Raw genomic sequence first — 16,274 nt, forward strand, 5'->3', positions numbered from 1 at the left:
ATAAAGAACAGAAGTTTATTTGGCTCAGTTTTGGAAGCTGGGAAGTCCAAGAACATGGTGCAGGCATCTGTGGGCATCTGGTGAGGTCCTTCTTTTTGCATCATAGCACGTTCAAGGGCATCACCTGGTGAGACAGAGCAAGCAAGAATCAGCTGAGGTCTCTCTTCCTAAAAAGCTGCCAGTCCTATCTTGGGGGTCCACGCTAATGACCTTATCTAATCCACCTAAGGATTCTATGTCCAAATGCCACCAAGCTCCACATCACTTGGAAATTAAATTACAATACAGAAAATTGGGGGAGGCACTTTGAAACATAGCAGCTACCATGGTCTGAGCAGATACATCACCACCTGTTTTTTGTTGTTGTTGTTGTTGTTATTGTTTTGTTTTGTTCAGGAGCTTGCAGTGTAGCCCACGCTGGCCTCAAACTTGCAATCCCTCTGCTTCAGCCTCCTAAATGCTGGGATTGCAGGCGTGCACCACTGTGCCCAACTGGTACATGCCTTTTGCATAGGCATTTCCTCCTCCCAGGAACGTTTTTCTCCTCAAGTATCAGAGCCAGTATTGCCTAACTCCTCAGGTAGGGTGAGTGCCCCCTTCTGGGTTCCCACAGTGCTCTATGGCACTTAGTGCCCTGTGTTGGAATTGGCCCTGGACTCCAATCTAGCTCGCATAGACCCTGAGCTCAAGATAGGGGCCTGAGTCTTTATTTCTTCTCTTCACAGAACAGATAAGTGTATTTCTCAGCAATGTTACCACTGTTAAACAAGGTCATTTTAGAATGATAAAGGGTCACTTAAGAAGACATAGCGATCTTAAATATTTACGCACCTAATAACAGAGCTTCAAATTGCAAGAAGCAAAAACTAATTAAACTACAAGGAAAAGTAGACACATCCATAGTAGTCAAAGAATTCAATAATTGTCTCTCAATGATTGATAGAACAAAGGAGACAGAAATTACCAGGATGTAGAAAGCCTAAGCAACACCATCAACCACCTGGACCCAGACGACCTTCATAGACATTTCATCCAACAGCAGTAGAATTCCTATTTTTTTCTTTTTTTTAGTAGCAGGGATCAAACCCCAGGGACTCGTGCTTGCCAGGGAAGCTCTCTACCACACGCCACACCCCCAGTCCTTTGCTTTTGATTTAGAAATAGAGTCTCATTAACTTTGTCCAGGCTGGACTCAATATCACGATCCTCTTATCTCCTCCTGAGTAGCTGGGATTACAGGCACATGCCACTACATCCAGCTCACATTTTTCTTAAGTGAATGTAAAACATTGACCAAGACAGATCATGTTCTGGAATATAGAAAAACTCAATAAACCGAAAAGAATTCAAGTCACATAAAATAGGTCCCGTGACTACAAGATTAGAAATCAGTAAGAGAAAAATCCCTGGAAAAATTCTAAACTGTTTGGAAATAAAATAACTCACTTCTATATAACTAATGGGCCAAAGATGAAATTAAAAATGAAATTAGGAACTTTTTGCAACTGAATAAAAATGAAAATAGAAATTTCTGGTAGCCAGGTGCTGGTGACTTACACCTGTAATCCTAGCTACTAAAGAGGCAGAGATCAGGAGGACTGAGGTTCAAAGCCAGCCCGGGCAAATAGTTCTTGAGACCCTATCTTGAAAAACCCTTCACAAAAAAGGGCTGGAGTGGCTCAAGGTATAGGCCCTGAGTTCAAGCCCCAGCACCACAAAAAAAAAGAAAAGAAAAGAAAAAAGAATTTCTGGTGCCACTAAGAAAGTAATTTTGGAGGTTGCTTATTTTAGAAAAGAAGAAAGGTCTAAAGTGTAGTGCAGCTTACCTTCCACCTTAAGGAATTAGAAAGAGGCAAGCAAATCCAACCCAAAGTAAACAAAATGAAGTAATAAAATCCAAAGGAAAAAACCCAATGAGATAGAAAGCAGAAGAACAATAGAGAAAAATCAATGAAGCCAAAAGCTAGTTCTTTGAGAAGATCAATAAAATTGATACGACCCAAACTGGATTGATCAGAAAAAAAGTCAAATTACCAACATTGGGAGTGACATTACTATAAATTCTCCAGCCATTGAAGGGATAATAAGGAACTATTATGAAGATTTTTATGGCAATACATTAGACAACTCCTAAGATTAGAAGATAGTGATGAATGTCTGCATTATGCTGAAGGTCAGGGCCAGGGTAGTAAAACAAGAAAATAACCTCCATACCATGGTACATTCCAGAAGTCCCAGTTCCAAAATAGTGTGGAGGCATAGCCCAACTGGTAGAGCACCTGCTCTGTGGACACCTGGTTTGCAAGCGTGAAGCCTTGAGTTCAAACCCCACTCCTACCAAAAAAAAATTTTTTTAAAGAATATAAAAAGGCCAGGCATAGTGGCTGACACCTGTAATCCCAGCACTGAGGAAGATAAGGCAGGAGAATCACAAGATTCAAGCCAGCCTGGGCTACATTGTATTCTCCCCTCAAGAACATATATATATATAGATATGTATATATAAAATATAATTACATTTTGTCCTAATATATGTGATAAACAATAAATGGGCTGGCAGAGTAGCTCAAATGGTAAGAGAGCCTGTAAGCTCAGCAAGTGTGAGGCCCTAAGATCAAATCCCAGTGCCGCCAAAAAAAAACACAAACAAAAAATACCTCAACTTTTCTCAGAAAGGACTGATTAGCTTAAGCTTTGGATATGGAGAAGACCACACAGTAAAGTACATAACACTGAGCTGACAGACAGTAGAGTGAACTCTCTGCTATGTCAGGAGGTAATGTGTGCTGTAAGGGGAACGCAGAGCAGCATAGAGGGGATGGATGTGTAAATCCGTATAAACGCAAGCCCACACTCTGGGACAAGGCATTTGTAAAATGTATCTAAGGTCTCATGCGAGTCGGGTGCCAGTGGCTCACGCCTGTAATCCTAGCTACTCAGGAGGCAGAGAGAGGAGGATCGTGGTTCAAACCAGCCCAGGCAAATAGTTTTTTTTTTTTCATTTTTCTTTTATTATTCATATGTGCATACAAGGCTTGGTTCATTTCTTGGGCAAATAGTTTTTGAGACCCTATTTCAAATATACCCATCACACAAAAAAGGGCTGGTGGAGTGGCTCATGTGCTAAAAACACTGGTCTAGCAAGCATGAGGCCCTGAGTTCAAAGCCCAGTACTGCCAAAAACAAAAAAACAAAGTAACTACGCTCTCCTATACTGCAAATGGGAATGTGAGACGGTACAGCCACTTCAGACTAATTGTTAGTATTACAAAGTTAAAAATGCATTTTCATTCTCAAATTCCCCAAGAGAAATGAAATATACGTTCCTTCATATAGCAACAGAGAGCATCTCAGGGGTTGCCAGCCATGGGCTCAGAAGATGTACAGTGATGCAAGCGAGCTTTTGGGTAGTGGAAATGTCCCATATCATGGTAGGGTGGTCATTATATGGTTTATACAAGTTTGTCAAAGCATGACAAATTATATACTTAAAACTGGTAAATTTTATTGTATGTTAATTATACCTTGATAAAGTTGACACAAAAATTGTTATAAGAGAAAACAAAACACCCACATCAGGGCTGAAGTGGGCTTCAAGTAATAGAGTGGCTGCTTAGCAAGAATGGGACCCTGAGTTCAAAGCCCAGTACTGCCAAACAAACAAATAAACAAAAAACCAAGAAATTGTTTTAAGTGGATATACATTTTGACCTAGACCTTCCCCTTTCAGGAGTGTATTCTGAGCCCAAAGATGTAAGCCCAAGGATGATTGCTACAGCATTGTTTGAAATAGTAAAGCAAGCCAGGCACTGTGGCTCACACCTGTAAGCCTAGATACTCAGGAGGCAGAGATCAGGAGGATCACAGTTTGAAGCTAGCCTGGGCAAATAGTTCAAGAGATCCTATCTCAAAAAAACCCATCACAAAAAAGAGCTGGTGGAGTGGCTCAAGGTGTAGGCCCTGAGTTCAAGTCCAGTCCTGAAAAAACAAAAATCCACTTCTTCAAATAGCAGTAGTAGCAATAACTTGGAAGCATGCAGCAGATAGAAATTTTGTTTGGCTGGCTGGCTTAAGATGGGGTCTCCCTATGTTGCCCAGGCTGACCCTGAACTCCTGGATTCAAAGGGATCCTTCTGTCTTAGCCTCCCAGGAAGCTGGGACTAAAGACGCATGGATGGCTCTGCATTCGGCTGGGTACATGTAATTTTATAGCAACAAATTTGTGGAAAATTAGAGGACAGGGACAAGTTCCTGGAAAAATAAAAGATGTGTTAAAACTGACCCAAGATGCAATAGAAAAAAAAGATCAGTAAGCACTTCAGACATCACTCAGTTCACTATCCCCTCCTTCCTCCTAATACAGACAACACCAGACTTTATCAGGTTCAGAGAGCTAACAAGCTCACTATTGTAAAATTCTCAATTAGAGCCGGGTGCCAAGTGCCGGGTGCCAGGCTCATGCCTGTAATCCCAGCTACTTAGGGGGCAGAGATCAGGAGGATCTTGGTTTGAAGTCAGCTCTGGCAAATAGTTCATTAGACCCTATCTCAAAAACACCCAACATAATACAGGGCTGGCAGAGTGGCTCAAGTGGTAGAGCACCTGCCTAGGAAGCATGAGGTCCTGAGTTCAAACCTCAGTACTGGCAAAAAAAAAAAAAGCCACATGCCTAGTGGCTCACACCTATAATCCTAGCTGTTGAGAGGCTGAGATGGAGAGGATCCTATTTCAAGGCAAATAGTTCTTGAGACCCCCATTTTCAAAACAACCAGAGCAAAATGGACTATTGTTGTGACTCAAGCAGTAGAGCACGTACTTTGCAGGTGCAAAGCCCTAAGTTCAAACCCCAGCCCCACAAAAAAAAAAGAGAAAATCTCAGTTATTCCCAAATAAACCTAAAGTACCAATCTGAACCAAAAAAGTTTTTCATAGCACTTAAGAATTTATTTTAAAATGTCCATATTTGATCAAAGGACAAGGGGAATTTTTAAGAAAAAGCACAGGATAGGCAATCGCTTCTTACATAGCTAGTATTAAGTATAGCCATTGAGCCCAAGACAAAGTAACGTGAACGGGACCAAGAAAGAAAAAATGAAACAACATAGAAAATTGAGACATTGACCCAGTCTTGTGTGGAAAGCAGACACAGGACAGAAGCGATGGTATAGGTCCCTGGGGAAAAGACAGGTTCTCCAGTAAATGCCATGAGAACAGCTGGCTGTCCATATGGAAAAGAACTAGGTTTCTGCCTCACATCGTCTGTGAAAATCAATTCTGGGGAAGTGATTCATTTACAAGTGCAAAAGCAAAATAGTAATAATAATAATAATAATGAAAGCCTCTAGAAGAAAATAATAGAATATCTTAATGGTATGCAGTGGGGGAGGGGTTTCTTTAAAAAGACCGTTGTTCTCCATTGCTGTGACAAAGATATCTGGGGTAAACAACTTAAAAGGAGGAAAGAGCTGGGCACTGGTGTCTCATGCCTGTAAATCCTAGCTACCCAGGAGGCAGAGATCAGGAAGATCACAGTTCAAAGCCACCCCAGACAAATAGTTGGAGAGACACTATCTCAAAAAACCCATCACAAAAAAGGGCTGGCAGAGGGGCTTAAGTGTAGAGCACCTGTTTAGTAAGCAGGAGGCCCTGAGTTCAAACCCCAGTACTGCCAAAAAAAGGAAGAAAGATTTTTATAGCTCACACTTTCAGAGGTTTCAATCCATGTTACTTGGTCCTGTCTTTGGGCCTGTGGTGAGGCAGGATATCATAGTGGGAAGCAATTGGGGAGGGAACCTGTTTACTTCATGGCAGCTGGGAAGTGAAGAAAGCCAGAAGAAGGATCCAGGGTCCCAATATCCTCTACAAGGGCACACCCCCAATGACCTAACTTCCTTCCACTAGGCCCCATCCCCTGAAGGTTACACTACCTCCCAATAGTGCCTTAGGCTGGTAATCAAACCTTTAGCACAAGGGCCTTTGGAGGACATTTAAGATTCAAGCCATGACAAAGACATACAGACTGGCAGAAGAATGGATACGCAAATGTGGCACAGAGTACATGCATGAGTGGAATATTATTCAGCCTTAAAGAGGAAGGAAACTCTGACATGTTACAGTATAGATGGCCCTTCAGGACAGTACACTTAGTGAAATAAACCAGTCTAAAGGAAAAAGTACTTGTATGTCTCCACCGCTAATGAGGAAGTTTAGCAAAAATCATGGAGACAGACAGTAGAATGTTTCTAGGGGGCATGCAGAGTGTCCTCTTTTAAAGATGAAGAGATATGGCGATGGGTGGTGGCAAGGGTTGCACAGTATTGTGAATGTCTTTGATGCCCTAAGCTACACACTTAAAAGTGGTTACGATGATTTAAAAAAAAAAAAGGCAAATTAGGGGGTTAGAGATGTTTCTAGTGGTGAGGCATTTCTCTAGCATGCATGAGGCCCTGGCTTTGAACCTGAGCACTGCAAAAAATAAAACACACAAAAAGCACAAACCATAAGGGGCAGGGTATGGTGGCATATTCCTGCAATTCCAGCTAGGCAGAAGGCATAGGCAGGAGGATTGCAGTCCTAGACTGCCCTGGCATAAACTTAAGACCCTATCTGAGAAATAACTGATGCAGTATAGCTATATATCCTGATGGGTGTGATGGATGTTTTTTTTAAGTAGTAAAAGTAAGTGCTAGAATAATGTTTCAAGTATAATCTCATCTATGTAAAGAAAAGTAAAGTGGGTGTGTGAGTGTGTGCGCAAGCTTGTGTGTACGTGTATTTGCCTATTGAAAAGGAACCATTTAGCTGGGCACTGGTGGCTCACGCCTGTAATCCTAGCTACTCAGGAGGCAGAGATCAGGAGTGAGGTTTGAAGCCAGCCCAGGAAAATAGTTTCAAAGACCCTATTTCTCAAAAAAACCCATCACGAAAAAGTTAAAGCCCTAGTACTGAAAAAAAAAAGAATTGTTATTCGTGGACATCAACAGGGAATGAAAATTAGGGGAGAGGTGTAGCTCTCTGTGTTTGATATAAAGTGTCCCCCAAAATGCTCATTGGTTAAGGGCTTGGTTGCAGCTGATGGGCTTTTGATAGTTGAGTGAATCAGTGGATAAACCCATTAATGAGGTCATAGCTGAATGACTGCTAGGAGGAGGGCCCCGGAGGATTTAGATCCCTCAGGTATTTGTCACAGCATCAAAAAGCTAACACATCCTGTGTATTTTTGTTTGTTTGTTTGTTTCTCCTTTTTTTTTTTTTTTGGCTTAGATTCTCAGTTAACCCACAATAATCAGTCAACTGATCGAGTTGAGTGGTTAAAGTAACCCAAGCAGCTTATGACTGCTCCTGCCTCAATAAATATGTGGGTCCGAAAGGACAATTAATTGTTTTTTTTTTAATTTTTTCTTTTCTTTTGGTGGCATGGAGGTTTGAACTCAGGGCCTCTTGCTTGCTGGGCAGGAGCTCTACCACTTGAGCCACCTTGCCAGCTCTGTTTTGTGATGGCTGTTGTTGAGATAGGGTCTTGAACTATTTGCCTGGGCTGGCTTTGAGCCTCACTCCTCCTGATCTCTGCCTCCTGAGTAGCTAAGATTATAGGCATGAGCCGCCGGCGCCCTGCCTGATCACACACTCTGTGTTGTGGTCAAACTCAACTCATCCTCGCTCCTCAAACTTGCCTCTTCAGCCTGGCTATCTTCACTTCCTCCCTACTCAAACTACAGCAGCAGGCTTGCCCCTCTCCTGCTTGCTCAGGAGACCCTCTGTGTTCACCTAAAAACATATCCAACATCAGTGAATCAGATGAACCTCCATGAGTCTCCCTCCTCTAGGTGCTCATGGCATTTGACCCAATGCAAACACAGCCCTGTATGACATTTCTTATAATCCCTTCTGTGTCTGTGACCTCCACTAGGGAACAGCTCAGAACAATAAAAATACCTACCACTTACCTGCTGTAAATAGGATAATTGTACTCTCCAGGGCATTGAGCTTAGACCATATGCCAGCCATAATTTTAATCCTCATGACAATCTTATGAGTCAGGGTTGCCTGACTATTGCCATGCCTGTTTCATGGGTGAGGAAACTGAGGCACAGAGATTAAGTAATTTGCCCAGATTTGCACAGCTGGTAGGGAAAGACAAAGTTAGAATTTAAACCCAAACAGGAGTGAAGCCCTGTTTTCACTTCTACACTTGGCAATGGGTCTCTTTTCTCTTGTCATTTTATTGATGCAAACACAGACATTCGGGAGGCTAAGGAATGTAGCCCAAGTCACCCAGCTGCAGAGTGGCTGGACTGGGACGCTGTCCACGTCCTCTATGCTGCCCAGTACCTTCAGGGAGGGTCTGGGGTGAGTACCTCCCTCACCTCAGGCAGTGGCTGGAGCTGAGTCATTCCCAGCAGTTTCTGGGCAAGGCCGGGGAGCAGCCACCTCAGGTGCTCGGGCAGGCTGCCACCCTAGACAGTCATCAAGCCTGGTGTTGTCAGGGGGCAGAGTAGGGACTTCGAGCTAATGGGTGTCCCTCTGTGGGGGACAGTCAGCCAGCTGGTGAGGCTTGTCTGGATATCTGTGAAAGAAAGTAGAATACAAAGACAGACCCAGGGCCAGCCACTGTCACCAAGTCCAGCACAAAGATCGGTGCTGGGGTGTGCAGGGCCTGGCCAATCAATGCACATTTACAGGACCTGGGATGTGCCAGGTGAAAGGCACCAGGGACACAGGGGTGAGCAAAATGACCCTCATGAATGTCCTGTGCAAAGTATGTGAGGACACACCTTTCCTCCTACCTCCTGCACCTGCTCTGCCCCCTTCCTCCTTCCTTCCTGTTGGAATGGGCACTTTCCCTCCTCCATCCATTCACTCATCTGTCTTTTCAGCAGGCATTTAGAGAGTGCTGGTCATAAGCTAGGCCTTGTTCTAGAAGAATACAATCGTAAATGAAATAGACAAAAATTCCTCCCTCCATGGAGCTTACAGTCGCTAAAAGACAAAAACCAAACCAAAACAAAAACAACCAGGAAACTCGGAGAAGTGAGGACTTTGGGAAATTCACAGGCTAGAGTAGGTAGACCAGGCAAAGCCGAGCTGGAAGAGGATCAAGGAGTGACAGCAATTCCATCCCAACAGGAGAGAAGTTACCTTACTAGGAGGAGGGTAAGGTGCAGATCAAGGTAGACACAGGAGCAGAAAAATGGAATGTGTTGGAGGGTTGAAGAGCAATGAGAAGCCATCATTGCTTACCTGGGGGGACCACAGTGCGGCTGTCAAGGGCCCATTGTGGCCCCACGTTGAAAGCAAACAATCCTGTGGCCAAGGAACCAAGCAGGTGTTTGGATGGGTTTGGGGCTAGTCTCCTGAGTGGGGTGGTTGTACAAATGTCCCCACATTCTCTAGAGGTGGGGCTGGACTTGGTGACTCACTTCTGATAAATGGAATTCAGCAAATGTGATGGTGGGAGACTTTGGGGACCTGGTCACAAAAGTCCCTTTGACTTCCTGCTGGCATTCTCTCTCAGGTGGGTCACTCTGGGCGAAGCCAGCTGCCGTGTCATGAAGACACACAAACAGTCCCATGACAGGCTACATGGTGGCAGACTGAGGCCTCTGTCAACAGCCAGATGAGTTAGCCACCTGGAAGGAGACCCTCCAGGCCACACAGGCCTCTGAGTGACTGTAGCCTTGACCCACATCTTGACGGCAAGCCCCTGAGAGATGGAGTCAGACCCTCCAAGCTAAGTTGTTCTAATTCCTGACCCACAAAGCCTGTGAGATAAAACATTGTTTTGGGATTTAAACCATGAAGTACTGGGGCCATTTTCTTGACATTTTTGTTAATTTAAGATATCTATACAGAGAGTTTGATTGTGACATTTCCATATATGTATGTATTGTATCCCGAGTTGGTTCATCCCCTCTATTTTTCTCCTTTTTATCGTAGCCTCTTCTTATGATAAATTCAACAGGTTTAAAAATTCTATATTCATTCTCATATAGAAAGTACATCACCCATGTTTACCTTCGTTACTTCCTTCTTTTACCCTTCCCCTCTCGTTAGTGCCCTCCCCTTAGCGTGTCCTGTTTTTTTTGCCCTTTGTGTTTAGGTGTCTGTTCATTGGTCAGTGGGATTTTTGCCTTGGAATTAAACCAGTTCATGCATTATGCTTAAGTCAGCGTAACTCCCCTCCGCTGCACTTCCTCGCCCTTTGCCCCTGTTCTGAGTTGTTTAACAGTTTTCAGCAAGTTTCCTTGTGTCTTGTTCTGACGCATAATGTATTCCAGTATTATTTGCTATCTTGGTCTCCTCTACCAGTGCCACTTTTGGATACATGCTCTGTATATATTTCTATGTGTATAGAATAACATCGCTTGTATTTGTATGGGTCCTGTATGCTGCATATGAGAGAAAACATGTGGCTTTTGACTTTCTGAACCTGGCTAACTTCACTTAAGATGATGTTCTCCATTTCCATCCATTTACCTGCAAACGACAATATTTTGTACTTCTTTATGGCTGAATAAAATTCAAGTGTATAGATACCATATTTTCTTAATCCATTTGTCAGTAGTGGGGCATCTTGGCTGTTTCCATAACTTGGCTATTGTGAATAAACATGGTGTCTTTATTGTGACCTGACTTACATTCCTTTGGGTATATTCCTAGGAGTGGTGGTGCTGGGTCATATGGCAATTCTATGTTTAGTTCTTTAAGAAGCCTCCACACTGTTTTCCAAAGTGGTTGCACCAGCTTGCATTCCTACCAGCAGTGTATGAGGGTTCCTTTTTCCCCATGTCCTTGCCAACATTTGTTGGTGGTGGTGTTCTTGATGGTAGCCATTCTAACAGGGGTGAGGTGGAATCTTAATGCGGTTTTGATTTGCATTTCCTTTGTGGCCAGAGATGGTGAACATTTTTTCATGTGATTTTTAGCCATTTGGACTTCTTCCTTGAAAAGGTCCTGTTCAGTTCATTTGCCCATTTCTTCATTGGCTCATTGATTTTTAGGGAGTTTAGTTGTTTGAGCTCCTTGTATATTCTTATTATTAATCCCTTGTCTGATGTATAGCTGCAAAGATTTTTCTCCCATTCTGTGGGTAGTCTCTTCAGTCTGGAGACCATTTCTTTTGTTGTGCAGAAGCTTTTTAATTTCAAGTAGTCCCATTTGTCAATCCGTTCTCTTGGTTGCTGAGCCATTGGAGTTCTCTTGAGGAAGTCCTTGCCTGTGGCTATTAATTCCAGTGTATTCCCTGCTCTTTCCTGCACCAGCTTCAGAGTTTCAGGCCTTATATGAAGGTCCTTAATCCACTTTTTTATACAGGATGAGAGACATGGATCTAGTTTAAATTTTCTGCATGCAAATACCCAGTTTTCCCAGCAACATTTGTTGAAAAGGCTGCTGTTTCTTCATCGTATGTTTTGGGTGCCTTTGTAAAAAAAAAAATCAGGTGGGTGTAGCTGTGTGGATATCTGGGTCTTTGTTCTGTTCCACTGGTCTTCATGTCTGTTTTTATGCCAGTCTAGGGATCATTTTTACACAAAAGAAAACTAATACACCAAGTGCCTTTGCTACAGAAAAGCACAACCAGAGGGCGGGCTTCCAGCTAGCTCTTCAGGGATCCAGGTTTCTCCCTTCTCAGGGCTCTGCCATCCCCTAGGGGCCTTCTGGTTCCCTGGAGAGCTTTGGCTTCTGGCTGGAAGACAGGAAAATAGAAAGTGAGAGTGATCATAAGATGGAGGTTTTCAGGGCCAATCTGAAAAGTAAAGAAAACTGAGATGACCAACTGTCAGAAAGTGTTAGCTTTCTGTCACTGTGACAAAATACCTGAAACAAACAAGAGGAAAGGTTTATTTTGGCTCATGGTTTCAGAGATTTCAGTCCATGGTCACTTGGTTCTGTCATTTGGGCCAGTAGTAAGGCAGAGCATCATGGTGGGGAGCATATATGAGGCAAAGCTGCTCACGTGGTGGTCAGGAAGAGAGAGCGAGAGATGAGAGATGAGAGAGAGAGAGAGAGAGAGGAGAGAGAGAGGAGAGAGAGAGAGGGAGGGAGGGAGAGGAGGGGGGCCAGGGTCACTGTATCCCTTGAAGGGCACGCCCCCAACGACCTAGCTTTCATCTGGCAACCAAGCCTTCAACACATCACCTTTGGAGGACATTTAAGATCCAAACTATAATAGGAAATGACACAGGCCACACAGGCCTCTGAGTGACTGTTCGTTTTGGGGGCTTGGGGGGAGGACAGGACTAGGGTTTGCACTCAAGGCTTCTTAGTCCACCTCTTGTCACACCCCCAGCCCTTTTTTGCTTTAGTTATTTTTCAGATAGAGCCTTGTGCTTTTCGCCTGGGCCAGCCTTAGTTGACGATTATACCTCCTAGCTTTCTTCCTAGCTGGGATTACAGAAGTGCACCACCATGTCCAGCTTGTTCTTTTGAGATAGGGTTTTTCTAACTTTTTTCCCCTCAAACCTCAATCCTCTTATCTCTTCCTCCCAAGTAGTTGGGATTATAGGTGTGAGCCACTGTACCTGGCACTTTTTCTTTGTTTTTGTTATTTGTGGTGCTATGAGTGGAGCCGAGAGCCTCACACATGCTAGGCAAGGACTAATCCAGTAGGCTACATTCCCAGCCCTTGTTGCTTTTCCTTTTCTTTTGTTTTTGTGAGACAGAATCTCCATACGCAGCCCAGGCTGGCTTGGAACTTTCAATCTTTCTTCTGCCTCAGTCTCTTAAGTCCTTAAGTCCTGGTATTACAGGTATGAGCCACCACAGGGCTTTTTTTTTTTTTTTTTTGGTAAATAGTTGGGGAAAACTGAAAAAAGGAGCAGTTTTGTGCAGGCAGATAATAAGTTGGAGATTTCTGGAGAATCCAAGTGGAGATATCAAAGAGGCAGCTGGAGGTCCAAGGATGAACCTGGAGGAGTAATCAGGGCTGGAAGGGTCAAAGCCAGTGGAGTGGCAATTCAGAGAACAGATATGGAGTGTGCACATGCACACAGGCTCAGTTGTCCCTGTCCTGTCCCAGCCTGGCATCATTGACACCCTCTGGCCCCTTCTGCTCTGCCTGGCTTTCCATGTCTCCCCCCAACCCTGCTGATTTTGATGCACTCTAAGGGCTTCTTACCTAGGGTACAAGGATCCTTCCAGGATGGGAGAATCACTACTTTTGAAATCCTTCCCGTAATCCAATTTGTAAAACTCTGATAAATTGCACTTTATCAAAATTAAAAATTTATGCTCTGTGAAGGGCATTGCTCAGAGAATGAAAAGACAAGCTGCAGTGTGGGAGAAATATTTGCAAATCACAAATCCAACAAAGGACTTGTATTCAGATTACATAAAGAAATGTAAAGTTCCACTGTGAGGAAAAAAATCCAATGAACAAATGGCAAAAGAAAGCAACACATCGCCCAAGCAGACATTCGAACCGGCAACTGGTCCTAGGTTGCCACCACAAAGCACTACAATGCTGGGGGCTTGAAGAGACAGACATTTCTCTCTCACACATCTGGAGGCCAGAGTCCAGAATCAAAGGTATTGACAGGGCCACACGTTCTCTTCTAGCTTCTGGTGGTTGTCTTTGCCTGAGCTGCTCTGTGTGTGTCTACTTCTCTCTCTCTTGTTTTGTTTTTGAGACAGGTCTCTCTGTGTAGCCCACACTGTTCTTGAATTTATAATCTTCCCACCTCCCAAGTGCTGAGATTATAGTATGCACCACCATGCCCAGCACTCTTTTTTTCTTTCTTCTTTCCTTCTTCCTTCCTTCCTTCCTTTTTCTCTCTCCTTCTTTCCTTTCTTTCTCTCTTTCTCTTTATTTTCTTTCTTTCTGTCTTTCTTTCCTCTTTCCTTCCCTCTTCTTTTTTTAAAATAAATTTTTATTAGGCTATATTCATTATACAGGGGGAGATTCATTGTGACAATTCCAATTAGACTTACATTGTACATTAGTTACATTCCCCCATCGTCTCTTCCCCTCAGCCCCCTCCTCACTCCACTTAAAGCAATTCCAGGAGGTTTCTTGGTTCTATTTCATATAGGTATATGAAGCCCATCAACCTTATACTGTTACCTTTATCTCCTTCCTTCACCCTCCCCTGTCCCACACGTACCCCCCCACGCACACTGTACCCATTTTAGAGTTCTGTTTTTTATTATTAATATTTAAGTTGATGTTCAAAGGGGTGTCTCAATGTGTGCCCACTGTGGGTGTGCTTTACTTTGGTCCATTTAACAACTACTTCTTCCTCCTTCTCCTCCTGTTTTAGTATAGCAGGATAAGGTAGGACGAGTGGGGAGAAAAAAGAGAAACGTTTCTTGTTCCCCACACAGGCAATGGAAGTAAAGCACTCCTCCCTTGTGAAGATATTATTCATACTGAATTAGGACCCACTCTAATTAATCTGAATGAGATCTTGTCTTAATTGCTTACATTTGCACAGGGGTTACTTCCAAATCACATCACACTCACAGGCAACAGGATGAGGACCTCCACCCACAGAAGAAAACAGGTACAGGAAAAGGGCTTGTGGAATGGGTCAAGTGGTAGAGTGCCTGCCTAGCATATTCGAGGCCCTGAGTTCAAACCCCAGTACCGCCAAAAAAAAAAAAAATACAGGAAAAGTGTCAATATCTTAGATCATTAGAGGAATCAAATTAAAGCCATTATGATTATTTCAATGACTAAAATTTTAAAAGTACTGAGAACACCAAACAGCCACTCTGAGAAGCAGTTTGACAGGTACTTAACTTGCATTTCCCTCCTAGGGATTGAAAAAGGGTTTCTTCCAGAGAACGAAAAACGTTCGTCTATAAGCAGCCTGTACACAAGTGAGCACAGCTCCTTCTTCTGTAATTGTCCTAAGCTGGACACAACTATGATTCAGTACTAAAAAGTAACAGGGCTGGGGGTATAGCTCTGGTTAAGGCTTCCCTAGCATTTGCAAGGTTCTGAAATCCAACAGCTTTAGCTATCAAGGCTGTTATGTTGAATGAAAAAGTCAGTCTCAAAGGTAATACACTGAGTCCATTTATAACATCCTTCAAATGGCAAAATTATAGCGATGGAGAACAGATGAATGGTTATTGGGGCAGGAGGGGTGGGGAAGCATGAAGGGATGAAGGAATGTTCTGTGTCTGATTGAGGTGGTGATAACCAGAATCTGTGCAGTAATAAAAGTTAAAGAACTAAACTGGACTTGGGGTGCATACCTGTAATACCAGCACTCCAGAGGCTGAGGCAGGATGACCTGGAGTTGGAGACCAGCCTGGGCTACATAATCTCAAAAATAAATAAACAAACAAACAAACCAATATATAAATAAAATAAAGCAAAAAGTTATAGAAGTAGATACCAAAAGCCAAACCAAACCAAAAGCAAGTGTAAGCAAAAGCTGGTGAATTCCGAGTAAGGTCTGTAGTGTCCTACCAATGTCAGCTTCCTGGTTTCAGTTGTACTACATTGGGGAGGGGGAGACGCAAACAATCTATACACATGTAAGTAAATGTAAAAATGATAAAAGGAAAAAAGAAAAAAAATTGTACTATGTTTATGTAAGATGCTAACATTGGAGAAAGTCAGGGGAAGGGGAACATTTTCTATAATTTTTTTTTTTTGTGGTACTGGGGCTTGAACTCAGGGCCTATACCTTGAGCCACTCCACCAGGCCTTTTTTTGTGATGGGTTTTTTCTGAGACAGGGTCTTTTGAACTATTCACCCAGGCTGGCTTCGAACCGCGATCCTCCTGATCTCTGCTAGGATTACAGGTGTGAGTCCCCGGAGCTCCGTCTCATTTTCTGTATTAGTAAAGCAACACCTGTGAGTCTAAATTCTTTCTGAAAATGTATTTTTTTTTTCTTTTTGAGGTATGAGAGTTTGGTTGCTAGGCGGGTGCTATACCCTTGAACCACATTCCCAGCCCTCATTATTTATTTTTTGATGGTACTGGGATTTGAACTCAGGGCCTCACACTTGCTAGGTAGGTGTCTACCACTTGACCGCTTCTCCAGGCCTTGTTTTGTGTTGGATATTTTCAAGAGAGTGTCTCTTGAACTATTTGTCAGGGGCTGGCTTTGAATAGCAATCGGCCTGATCTCTGCCTCCCTTTTTTACTATAGTTATTTTTTATATAGTGTCTTGCGTTTTGCCTGGGTGTCCTCAGACCGCCACTCTCCTACCAATGCCTCCCACATAGCTGGGATCACAGATATGCACCACTATACCTACCCTTTGCCCAGACTGGCCTCAAACTACAATCCTCCCAATCTGTCTCCTGAGTAGTTG

The 16,274-nt window shown here is 43.3% G+C and overlaps 1 long non-coding RNA gene and 1 other non-coding gene across 4 annotated transcripts in view; one reads left to right on the forward strand and one right to left on the reverse strand.

The window, feature by feature from the left end:
• Positions 1-16,274, reverse strand: part of LOC109687156 (uncharacterized) — a 27,905-nt gene continuing 11,631 nt past the window's right edge. For 2 of the 3 annotated variants that reach the window (XR_012439463.1, XR_012439468.1), the window contains 2 exons: positions 8,367-11,686; positions 1-124 (listed from right to left, as the gene is read on the reverse strand). This is a non-coding gene — a long non-coding RNA (uncharacterized lncRNA). The remainder of the gene's footprint in view (positions 125-8,366; positions 11,687-16,274) is intronic. The other variant, XR_012439473.1, reaches the window with a different exon arrangement.
• Positions 4,576-4,648, forward strand: Trnap-agg (transfer RNA proline (anticodon AGG)). Its single transcript has one exon. It is a non-coding gene; the product is annotated as a tRNA-Pro (tRNA).

Source organism: Castor canadensis, chromosome 1 (assembly GCF_047511655.1).
Source record: "Castor canadensis chromosome 1, mCasCan1.hap1v2, whole genome shotgun sequence".
Taxonomy (NCBI): Eukaryota; Metazoa; Chordata; class Mammalia; order Rodentia; family Castoridae; genus Castor; species Castor canadensis.